Raw genomic sequence first — 13,089 nt, 5'->3', positions numbered from 1 at the left:
TAAAACAAGGTATGTCTTTACAGTAACAGAGCTGAAAAGTTCAGTTGGGAGTTTCAACAGCATACTTGATCATGTAAAAGAGAGAATGAGCTTACAAATACAGGCCATTTGAAATTATCCAGTTAGAAGATCAAAAAGAAAAAAGGTTGAAAAAGGGTGAAAAAATAGAGTTAGGGATATGAATTATGAATTAGGAAGATCCAGAGGATAAGAATACACGAATTAGGAAGATCCAGAGAGAGAGAGAGAGAGAGAGAGAGAGAGAGAGAGGCAGGCTGGAAAGCTTATTTTTCAAAAGATTGGCTGAAAGTTTTCTATATAATGGGAGGGATATAGGCATCCAGTTTCATGATGCTTAAGAGACCTCAAGAAACAGCAACCCAAAGAAAATTACTGAGATACATTATAATCAGATTTTCAAAAGTCAAAGCCAAGAAGAATCTTGAAAGCAGCCAGTGAAAAGAGACTCATCATTTACAAAGGAACCCTTGTGATGCTATTAGTGGGCTTCTTAATAGAAACCTTGCAAGCCAGGAGGGAGTGGGATGATATAATCAAAGCTCTGAAAGGAAAAACAAAACAAAACAAAAAACAAACCTGCCAACTTAGAATACAAAGCAAAGAATACCAGTAAAGCTGTCTTTCACAAATGGAGAGAGAGACATTTCCAGGCAACAAAAACTGAGAGAATTCTTCTCTACGAGACATGCCTTACAGGAAGTGCTAATGGAAACTCTTCAAGTTAAATGAAAGAACACTAAACAACTACATGACATTTTGAAGTATAAAGCTCACTGTAAAGGTAAATACATAGTTAAGTTCAGAATACAGTAATACTGCAGTGGTAGTGTGTAAATAACTTTTATCAGAGATTTTGAGTGTAGTTGAAGTTAAGTGGTTATACATTTAGAATGTTATAACTACAAAATGTTTTGTGTAAGCCTATGGTAGCCACAAAGAACAAAACCTGTAGTAGATACACAAAAGATAAGTAGCAGGGAATGGGTATTGCGCTGAATCTGTAGATTGCCTTTGAGTTCTAAGAAACAAGATATATGTTAATTATGAAAGATATGATATTTGTTTCCTTTCCCTTTCCCTTTTTCTTCCCCTCTCCCTCCTTCCCTCCCTCCCTCCCTCTCTTTCCCCACCTTCTTACCTTCCCCCCCTTCTTTCCTTCCCAGGCTCAGTAGAATGGTGTGATCATAACTCACTTGATCTTGCTATGTGGCCACACTTGTCTCAAACTCCTGGCCTCAAGATATTCTTCCACCTGAGCCACTGAAAAGATACTTTATGTGGACCACTTAAAGTGCTGGGATTGCAAGTGTGAGCCACTGTGCCTGACTAGTATTTCTTTATTTTAGTGACTATCTGCTTGATGAAACATTGTCAAAATTATCTCAGTTGAGAAATCAAGAAATCTAGTGTTTGACTCATAATTAAATTTAAATTTGTGTTTTAACTCAGTAAGTCATGCAAACTTTCTCTGCCACTGCCACTTTGGAGTGCTTGAATCTCAAGTCTACCATCATTCAAACTCTCTGAAACTAAGTTTCCTCATTTGCAAAATGGAGATAATATAATCTTCCTTGCTTGGTTCTTGTGAATATTAAATGAGCATATGTTTATCTTGCATTTGAAATAAAGCAGCATACAAGTATAGTATTTGGAAGAATTATATATCTACTTTTTTTTCTTTTTCAGTTTCCTTCAAATGCAGCAGAAGTATGTTGTATTATTAGAGCATCACCAGGAACTAGACAAGTGAAAAACAAAGGTGTTATTGTAAAGAAGAAGAAATATTCCCCTCCTAAAGATATCCCTCAAGGTACTATAGTATGGATGCAGAGCATACTTTTTAGGTTATATTAAAAAAATTTTCATTACAGATTCTTTACGTAAACAGGAAATTCAATTATCAATTTTATTCTGAGAGCTCTTGCACAAAGTCAAAATGGTAAAATTATAAATGTCTGGTCAGGGCTGAGCACAGTAGTGTACGCCTGTAATTCCTGCATTTGAGACCGAGGTGGGAGGATTGCTTGAGGCCAGGAATTCAAGACTAGCCTGGGGAACCATAGCAAGACCCCATCTCTACAAAAGTAAAAACAAATTAGCAGGGGATGGTGGCACATACCTGTAGTCCTAGCTACTCAGGAAACTGAGACAGGAGGATTACTTGAGCCCAGGAGGTTTTTAAAATGACAAATAACTTATGTTTTGAAAAATTAGCTTTATGACATTGATTTAAAATGTTATTTATCTAGGATACTTCCTTTGATAACCATTTGAAATGTAGGATTGTTTGGGTTTTATTTTTAATAGCATTCTTTTTAAACATATGGTGATGTTTTTAGGCTGAACAAAGTGGCTCACGCCATAATCCCAGTGCTTCAGAAGGCCAAGGTGAAGGCCCAGGAATTTGCAAGCAGCCTGGGCAACATAGTGAAACTTCGGTTTCTATAAAAATTTAAAAAATAAAATTAGCCAGGCATGGTGTTGCATCCCTGTAGACCCAGCTACTTGGGATGCTAAGGTGAAAGGATCACTTGAGACTGTGGTGAGCTGTGATTATACCACTGTACTCCAGCCTGGGCTACTACCCCAACAGTGTGACCCTGCCTCAAAAAAAAAAAAAAAAAAAAGATGTGGTCGTGCTTTTGCATTTACCTAACATTGGTTGAGCACTTCCTCTGTGAAAGGCACTGTGCTAAGAACCTTGTTACATCTCATTTAGTTCTCACTGACTTTATAATAGATAGGATGTATACTATTATCCCCATTTTACATATTAAGACTGTGAGGCTTAAAATGTTATTCAATTTGTCAAGATCATACTGGTGAAGTATGATCTTCTACCAAGTAGGATAAAGGAATTCAAGCTTTCTAGACTCCAGGTTAGATTTTTTAATATTCTCCTCACTGTACATTGGGCAGAATGACTAATTACTCAATGGAACAGCAGCCAATGAAGGAATTGAAATTGAATAGATATGTATGACTCCTATTCAACTAAGTAGTTCACTCTTGATCCTTTCCCTCATTACCTCCACAGTTCTTTCCTTGAGCATTCTCTAAGTCCACAGAGATCTCTTTTTAAAAATAAATTCCTTGAATACTTAATTCAGTACTATTCATTGACATTTAAAAATTATATGAGTCAGGGTTCTCCAGAAAAACAAAACCAATAGGAGAGAGAGATGAGAGAATATTTTTAATGACAATTGGCTCATGTAGTTATAGAGGATAAAAAGTTCCATGACATGCCATCTGCAAGCTAGAGAACCGAAACCAGTGGCATAACTAAGTCTGAGTCCAAGGGCCTGAGAACCTGGGAAGTTGTTGGTACAAGTCCCAGAGTCCGAAGGCCAGAGATTCTAGACTTCTGATATCCAATGGCAGGAGAAAATGGGTGTCTCAGCTCCAGAAGAGAGAGCAAATTTGTTTTTTCTCTGCCTTTTTGCTTTATTCAGACCCTCAACCGGTTGGGTGGTATCTGACCATTTTGAGTGAGGGCAGATCTTCCTTCCTCAGTCTACTGATTCAAATGCCAGTCTCTTCTAGAAACACCCTCATAGACACAGATATACTCAGAAATAATGCTTCTTCAGCTTTCTGGGTATTCTTTAACCCAGTCAAATTGGCATCTAAAATTAACAATCCAAATAATATACTGCTATTTGACCTAATTTGCCAAGCTGATTTGTCATATTCCTTAGGGTATGATGTTTTCAAGGACAAAGCATGTAATTGACCTCTTTCTATCTCTATTTCTGATATCATCAGCATAGTGGTAGGGAATGGTAGATAGCTGTATTACTTGGGATCCTAGTAAAGAAACAGAGCCAGTAGGATATATGCATGTGTGTATTTATATAGGTTTATATGTATGTATATATTTTTTACATGGTAGGATGTTTATATATATAAATGAAATATATTAAAGAGATGTTGAAAGATGTGGAGGATAAAATGAGGCCTGACGTATGCTAATTACCATTCTGAAGAGAATAAACAAGAAGTTGACTTTACAAAATTGTGTGGAGTCTAGCTGGGAAAGTCTGAAAACTGTAGAACAGGTTGGAAACTTCTGGGCAGAAGCTGATGCAGTTTACAAGCAGATTTCTTCAGAGAAATTTCAGTATTGCTTTTAAGTCCTTTCAACTGACTAAATGTGGCCTTTTATATTATCAAGGATAATATCCTGTATTATAAGTCAACTATTATAGATGTTAACCATATCTACAAAATACCTTCACAGCAACACTTAAACTAGTATTTGATTGAATGAATGATTGTGTAATATTGTCCAGACAAGTTGACATATACAACACCATCATAATACACCCCTTATCAACTTTGCATTCATTTACATCTCCTTAAACCTTATTTAATCTCCAAGTAAAGACAATAACAAAGCCATACTTCTGCCTAGCTTGATATGACTGTCCTCATAAAACTGAAAATGTGCTAACCCCTTCCCCAGAAGAGGATGCAAAGTCCTTAGGCAATGTTTATTCTTCTCTTTTCTATCCTGTAACTATAAAACAGTTATATAAGCTAATTGTTATTAATAGATCTTGTGTTATGTGATAAGGGGATGAGAGAGAGAGGAAAACAAAGATATTTGCTTGACTGTGGTCATGGCTAGTATTTGTAATTACCTTCTTCCATGATCCATTCCATATTCCCTCTGCCTTCAGCAAGACTTCATATGGTCATTATTCTTTGCCTGGTAGATGACACAAACCTTTATTTCTGATGGATCCTGGTCATTAGTAGTCCTGCCTGGATTGAGTTATTATTGTTTTCCACTAACCTTAATCACTGGTCATGATAAAATTAACACATAACCTTAAGTTATTTCCTGTGTACCAGACATATTCTTCCTTACCACCATTTTGGAGTAGTAGTTCAGTTTTCCCTTGGTAGTCCAGATTAGTCATCCCAACCAACACCATAACTGCTTTTTTGGCTTGTTGACACTGAGGCATGGGTAGCAGTCTTAACTTCTAGTTCTGTGGAATCTTTTTTGTGTCTCCTGATATAAGAATTCTTCTGTTTGGAACTAAGACCTCTAAGCCAGCAGAGCATAGTCATGAGAACAGGAAGCAAAAATTATGAGTGGTGGTACTTTGATTTTCCACCCTTTGATCCCTGCTATGGGAAAAATAGTTTCATTTTATTGGATGTTGTTTCAGAGCATATACAACCTTCTTGCCCCAGCTTGCAAGTTATTACCATCTAGCAAGTGTTGTAACTGAGTCTTCGTAAGGTCATGCTTCCGTTCTGTCAGGCCAACTGCTTTAGCATGATGGGGAACATACTAAGACCAGTGAATTCCATGAGTAGGGGTCTATTGCTGCACTTCTGTTTCTGTGAAGTGAGACCCTTGATTAACAGCAATCATGACAGTAAGGCATTTCATAAGTCCACGGGTGGTAATTTAGGCAGCAGTATTATATGCAGTATAGGAAAATTCGTACCAAGTGTCATACCAGTAAGAAAAAAAAGCTACACCTTCCATGATGGAAGTGGTCTAATGTAATCAACCTGCCACCAACTAGCTGACTGATCACCTTGGAAAATGGTGCCATATTGGGGCCTTGGTGTTGGCCTCTGCTTTTGGCGGATTGGGTACTCATTGGTGGCCGTAGCCAGGTTGGCCTTGGTGAGTGGAAGTCCACAATGCCAAGTTTATGTACAACCTCCATTTTTGCCACCATGACCATTTTGTTCATGAGCCATGAACACAGAGGGTACCAGTTAGACTCTTTCCTGAGCCCTATTCTGACAGAGGCGGCTGGGGAAAGACTGACTGATATCTACAGACTTGGTTATCCTATCCACTTGATTATTAAAATCCTCCTCTGCTGAGATCACCTTTTGGTGAGAACTTACATGGGACACATCTTCACTTCTTTTTTCCCATTCAGAGAGGTTTCTACAATGCCTCTTCCCAAATTTTCTTGTCAACAATTTTTCAGTCATATTCCTTCAAAGTCCCTGACCATCAAGCGAAACCATTGGCTACCATTCATGAATCGATATGTTGAACATCTGGCAATTTCTCCTTTCAACAAAGCAAACGACCAGGTATATTGTTTGACGTTCTGCCTGCTGGCAGGATTTCTCTTCACCAATTTTCTTTAGGAATGTCCCAGAAAGGAGATGTAGGTGCTGTAACTGTCTACTTTCAGGTAGTGCCTGAATATCATGGAGAACCATTTGTAAGCAAACCTGAACTTTCTCTTCCTCGGCCATTTGATTGTAGAGCACTTTCCATGTCATCTTAAGAGCAAACAAGGAGAGGCCAGGCATAGTGCTCATGCCTATAATCCCAGCACTTTGGGAGTCCAAGGCCGGTGGATTACTTGAGCCCAGGAGTTCGAGACCAACCTAGGCAACATAGTGAGACCTTGTCTCTACAAAAAAAAAAAATTAAAAATTAGCCAGGGCAACCACTTGGGTCCCTCCCACTCTGGGAGCTTTTCTGTCCTCTCAGTAAATCCTGCTTTATTAAAAAAAATAGCCAAGTGTGGTGGCACTAGCCTATAGTCCCAGCTACTCAGGAGGCTGAGGCAAAATGATTGCCCAGGAGCTCAAGGCTGTGGTGAGCCATGATTGTGCTCCAACCTGGTTGACAGAGTAAGACCCTGACTCAAAAAAAGAAAAAAAAAATCCCAAGTAGAGAGAGAAAAGGTAATATAGCAGGGGGAGTGGGGCATGAGCACTTGGGCCACTTCCTTGTGTAACTTACTTGTGCTTTCAGGGCACCATCTTATATACACCACTTCCATTTGATAATAAAGTACTGCTCTTCACACCAGCTTTATGACCAGACAACAGAGTTTATGATGGGTAACTTGGGTCACATGGTAATTTGATGACTCAGGGTTAAGTGCTTAGTCTCTGCTATAGCCCAGCAGTAGGTCAAAAGCTATTTATTAAAAGGGGAGTAGTTATCTACCAAAGACAGGTCTTTGCTCCAGAATTCTAAGGATTTGCCTTGTGATTCACCTACAGAGACCTACCAAAGGCTCAAAACAGCCTCTCTATCTGTCACTAACATTTCAAGCACCATTGGATTGGCTAGATCATATGGGCACAATTGTCAGAACATCTGCACAGTAGCCCGGACCTGTTATAGAGCCTTCTCTTGTTCTGGGACTCTTTTCAAATATGACAGCTTTTTAGGTCAGGTGGGCTGGAGTGGCATACCTAAATGAGGAATTTGTTGATTTCAAAATCCAAAAATGCCCACTTAGCATTGTGTTTTCTTTTTGGTTATGGAAGAGACCAGGTGCAAAACCTTATCCTTTATTTTAGCAGGGTTTTCTCATACCACTGGGCCCCTAGAAATTTCACTGAAGTGTAAGGCCCCTGGAGACCCAGAAATTCCCCTTTTAGTAATATACACAACTTTAATATGTATATATATTCATCAAAAATATATACTAGAATATTTATACCAGCACTATTCATGATAGTCCCAAATGGAAAACTATCCAAATTCTCATCAAGTAAAATGGATCAACTATGGTATATTCATTCATTGGAGTGCTATGTAGAGTGAGAATCAACAATACATAGTTATATGTATATTACTGTAAAGTGTGTGTTATATACACAATAACATACACAGTGACGAATTTAACATAAGGCACCAGACACAGTAGAATACATTTAATATTATTTGTATGTAGTATAAAACCAGACAAAACTATAATGGAAATCATGATAGTAGATGCCCTTGTTGGAGAGGCAATATTAATTGGAAGGGGTTATCCAGGAGAATTCTAGGGTGCTAGTAATGTTCTGCTTCATTATCTTGGCACTGTTCCTCAGATGTGCTGTATTTGTGAAAACCTAACAAGTCATATATATACAGTTTTATGCATATTTGTTATATTTCAATAAAAAGTTTAAAAAGTAGAAAAATTCTTTTTTAATTTTTTGAGTCAGAGTCTTACTCTGTCACTTAGGCTGGAGTGCAGTGGCTCGCTCATGGCCATCCCAGCGTCGACCTGCTGGGCTCAGGCAATCCTTCTACCTCAGCTTTCTAAGTAGCCGTAACTACAGTCACGCACTACCATGCCTGGCTAATTTTATATATATATATATATATATATATATATATATATATATATATATATATATATTGTAGAGACAAGATCTCACCAAGTTTCCCAGGCTGGTCTCAAACCCCTGGGCTCAGGCAGTCCTCTCACCTCAGCCTCCCAAAGTGCTGGGATTATAGGCTTGAGCCACCGCACTCGGCCAGAAAAACTCTTAGTTTGATCTTTTTGGTCTGTCATATTAGTTTCTGATATCAGATGTTATCAAAGTTCTGGATTTAAGTATATGAATAAATCCAAACCAAAATGTGTCTGGGGGCTCTTTTGGGTGTTCAGACCAAAGTTTTTAGTTTAATTTGAAGAGATACCTTCCACTAACCCCCATAAATGTTGAACTAATGGTGCCGCCTCCTGGCCTCTTTCTCCACTCTGGCTCTCCTCTTAACAGCAGCTTCCTCATTTAAGTTATTCCCTTTCAAACTTTGGCCACTTGTCTCTGTCTTCCCTTTAGTAAAAATAGCAAAGCACCAACCTTACTAGTGATCATGTTATTTTAAACATGCAGTATCCTATTTTTAGTTCTGCCATTTAATTTTTAGCTAGTTTGGCAGTAATCTAATCAGGACTACAGAGTGAAGCTTGCTTTTGATGGTCTAAGGCCATGTTCAGTATGCTGTTTGTTCATTAATAACTGGCACTGTGCTGATTGAAGAAAAAAAAGGGGGAAAGTGAACCAAAGCGATGTGATAGAGGAGGTGATGTAGGTAAGTAGTCTGAGAATAGTGACAGCCAGCTAGAGAAGGCTGTAGAAAACATCTAGTCCAAGGTTTTTCCACATGTGGTCCTCTGACTACCTGTATCAGAATCACTACCTACTTGGTAAACTGTAATCTCTAGAGATGTGGCATAGGATTCTGCAATTTGATGAGCAAAGTGATTCTGATAAGCAGTAAAATTTGAGAACCATGTATTAGTCTATTTTATTCGTTTTATGAATAACAAAAATGACATGGCTACATTTAGTGACTTGCCCAAGTTCACACAGCGAATTCCTGATAGAATCAGAACTAGAAGTAAGTACTGTAAGAATCCAGGAGAAGACACTTTTAACTTTGCATTGAGGGGTAAGGGAAGACTTCCAGTCTATTGATAACTTTTGATAAATCAGACAAAACCTGTAGCTATTGTTATAGTAAAATTTAAAATTTTCTATTTTATTTTGAGCTCCAGAAAATATGATAAATTGTGTTTTAAATTCATATCTCAAGCTAATAGTTGAATTACAGCCTTTAACTGGATACATAGTTATTTTCAATGAGAAGTCTGAGTTTTAGGTGATAATAACAGGCAGAAATAGCACACAGATATATGGCAAATAAGGTGGAAACATATCAGTTCAAGTATCTGAGAGATAGTAGTACAATCGCTTAAGAATATGACATTCCTAAGTTCAATTCCTAACTCTGTCACATGAGTGAATTCCTTAAACTTTTGAATTTTAGCCTCCTATCTATAAATAAAATTGGTAAAATAGTAGTTCTTACCTCAAAGAATTGTTGTGAGGATTAGAGATAATCTATATAAAGTATCTAACATGGTAATCACTCATTATGCAATAATTGTTTATATAGATTAGGTTAATTCTTCAAGTCTAGCTTACTATATTTTCCTTTTGAAAAATTTTTCTTGGTTTTTATAAAATTGCAAAAAGCCTAAAATATGCTGAGTGGCTATTGTATTTGATGATAAGTTTGGTTATGTCATCTTATGTAAAGAATATATCAGGCAAGTGTGTATAGTCTTTGACACAAGCACATTGATCTTGTACAAATGCAGAGATAAAGTATACTAGTCAGTTCCTTGGGAAAAAGAAATCAAACTAATCAACATGGAGGACTTTTACGCCTGTTGTTTTAATGTCATGTAGTTATAGAATGTAAAGATGAGGTTTTATAGTTGGCTGGTTCACTTGTTCAGCAAACTCATATTGAGTCTGGATGTCATATGCTAGATTCAGTTAGTTCCTGGTGATATTGAGATAAAGCCATAGTTGTTTTCTTCATAAGACTTATAATCTCATAGAGGAAGTCAGATATGTAAAACAAGTCCAATGAAGGTATGTGTGCTTTAATAGAGATATATGTGGGACCCTGTGGGAGTATACAGGAAGGTGTGAAATTGTCTACAGGATGATATGAGGTCCACAGGGACATCATGATCATAGTGTTCTAGGCAGAGGGACCAGCATAAATAAAGGCAAAGAGTCGTCAAGCATCCTCATGTAGTTAATGAACTGAAATTAGTTATGTTTGGCTATAGTGGAGATTGAACTCTTTGAGAACTGAGGCTTGAGTAGTAATCAGGGGGAAGATAGTAGAGAGCCTCCTTTGCTATGCTGATTTTTTACTTTATCTTGGTCAAATTTACCTTTTGTTTGATCATTCTGGCAAGAGGTGGTTTGAGAAGAAATGGCCCTGAAAGCAGAAAGGCCAGGTGGGAGTTTTGCAAAAGTCTTGATGAACAAAGTTGAGAAAATAAGGATCTGAATGAGTGTATCTCAAAGTATGGTGTGCAGATCACCAGAGGAATTTATAAATAATATAAATTCCTAGGTAATTGCCTTAGTGATCTGATTTAGGACTTCTATAGGATTTGGGAGAACCAATCTAAATTAAACATTTTGTTTGCCTGTCTAGGTACTGATACAGGTTAATGAGAAAGAACAATAGCTAGAGGATGAGTCTCGCATTTCTAGTATTGTAAAATTTCAGAAATGATGCATTCTAGGGGATGTCAAGGGAAAATATAGATCATGGCCTTGGATGTGCATATGCGGATTGAAGGGTTGAAGGGTAGTGAGACTAGGTATCTGGATGGACTAATTACCCATTTGTGAAATTACCCAGAAATTGGTATGGGGAGGATGGCTGTGAACCAGTTTCCAAAGTCTTTAACAAGTGAGCAGACAATGTCTGATATGATTAAAGATAACAGCAGGGAGGAGTAGAGGATAGTATAGCATAGCAATCACTTCCCAGACTTTAATGTACTACTTGTGATTGCTTGACGATCTTGTTAAATGGAGATTTTGATTCAGAGTGTTTAGAATAGAGCCCAAGATTCTACATTTCTAACAATTTCTTTAGGTGATGCTAATGTTACTAATCCTTCAACCACACTTTGAATCGCAAAGATACAAGTGTCTAGTTCTTAAATTTAGTTTTACTTCATACTTTCCTGGTTGTCTGATATTTGGGTCCCTCACCCTAAGACTAATTGGTATAGAGTATGGTCTAGATTGGTAGACCATCTAATTGGTATAGAGTATGATCTAGATATTAGAATTTTTTGAATCTATGTTAACTCTAAGGTGCAACAAAATTTCGGAGCCATTGATATTGACTGATTAGGCCAGTGGATGAGGTATATCATAGTATGAAATTGGCAATGTGAGCTAGGTAAAACTGGCTCTGCTGTGGATCTCCTGGTATAACATGTAAGGGAAAGGGCCCCAGAATCCTGTATTTGAGATGGAACCTGGGTTCACCTGCAACAACAAATAGGGGAATGCAAGGGAAGGCTGGGTGGGAGAATATGAAGGGCTTCTGCCTGAGTGGTGGCTGAGGAAAACTGAGATGAGAAGCCCAACTGGATAGATTCCTCCAGGTTACAAGGCTGGGTGGGGTTAGAGGCCCTGTGGCCACTGACAGCAGTCTTTGCTGGGCTTTCCACTGGAATGTTATTGAGCAGGTCTCTGTTTCTCCAAAGATAACTGTCCTCAGCATGTTCTGGGAAGGGTAAGCCAGCTATTCCTTTTTAAAAGGCCTCTGGATTTGTTTCCTAGGGCTTGATGGGGTGAAACTAGAGTGACCTGGGCATCAAGTGCTCTCTCCTCCAAGACTGGTTATTAATAACTGTTGGGTACCTGCTTGTATATTAAATAATCTATTGTTATTTTTTCTCCAGACATTATAATAAAAATGGCATGACATAACAGCTGTGGCTGAATTTTCATACTTTGAAGACATGAATGTGAAGTCAGAGTCCATAAAGCAGAATGTCTGCCTGAAATTATATAAATTATATAAAAATTAAAAATTCTGTAGTTTTTGTGATATGTCTCTGTGTTGAAATTTTATTGACAGTCTTGTCATTTGCTCTTAATCAGTTAAGAAAGAAACATTCTTCCATATGCTTCTTAAACATATGTATTTATATTATAAAATAATAGCCAAATAGCTGATATTAGAAGACAGTAAACTAAAATCATTTTTAGCTGTTCATAAAGAGAACACCAGGATACTATGTAACTTCCTTTGATTTTCTTTTCCTTCAAAGTTTATCTCTTGTATGGATTAAAAGTAGTAAATCTTTCTCTGAAGCAGGTTAGAGAAAGAAACAAAAAAAGAGATGAAGTTGTTGAAGTGCTAAAAATGTAAATGCTTATATTACGAGCTATTTTTAACAGAACTTACTTGATATCACATGAGTGAGAGACCTAATTTCAGGTCTGACTGAAAGAAACTCTATACTCAAGGTTTGCTGAAGTAGGGAATGTATAATATGTACAATCAATCATACACTAAGTATTTAATACATTACCTCATCCCCAAACAACTTTCTTTAGCTAATATTATCTGTAAGATTTTTTTTTTGGTAATGTAACTTATAACATCTCAATGATTTCATTCTAAAAAGCAGCAATACTGTAGAGTGAACAGAATACAGTTGTATAACTATTGGAGAGATTTTAACTCTGATAGTTTTACTTAATATTATCCGCCAAATAAGAGTCAAATTTCAAAGCTGCCTCAGAATTAAGGAAAATTATAAAATCTGAATTATTTTTAGGCTAAGTAGCCTATATGGTATTTATTTTTAACTAGGAGTTCCTATGAAAATATTCTTATAAATGATTTGACAAAGCCTAAAGTCACTAAAAAAGCTATTTGTGATTTTGTGGTGTCATCTAGAGATGAAACATGGAAAATTTATGAGGAAATGTAGA

At 37.2% G+C, this 13,089-nt stretch overlaps 1 long non-coding RNA gene across 1 annotated transcript; it reads left to right on the top strand.

Annotated features, from left to right (window-relative positions):
• The first annotated feature begins 1,700 nt into the window (after nucleotides 1–1,700).
• Nucleotides 1,701–12,204, top strand: LOC110595950. Its single transcript, XR_002482177.1, has 2 exons — nucleotides 1,701–1,831; nucleotides 12,048–12,204. It is a non-coding gene; the product is annotated as an uncharacterized LOC110595950 (long non-coding RNA).
• The last annotated feature ends 885 nt before the right edge of the window (nucleotides 12,205–13,089 follow it).

The sequence above is a fragment of the Carlito syrichta genome, unplaced genomic scaffold (genome assembly GCF_000164805.1).
Source record: "Carlito syrichta isolate Samal-C Ts95f unplaced genomic scaffold, Tarsius_syrichta-2.0.1 Scaffold305570, whole genome shotgun sequence".
In the NCBI taxonomy this organism is placed as follows: domain Eukaryota; kingdom Metazoa; phylum Chordata; class Mammalia; order Primates; family Tarsiidae; genus Carlito; species Carlito syrichta.
The sequence above is the reverse complement of the archived record's forward strand: the minus strand, read 5'-3'. Positions and strand labels throughout refer to the sequence as shown.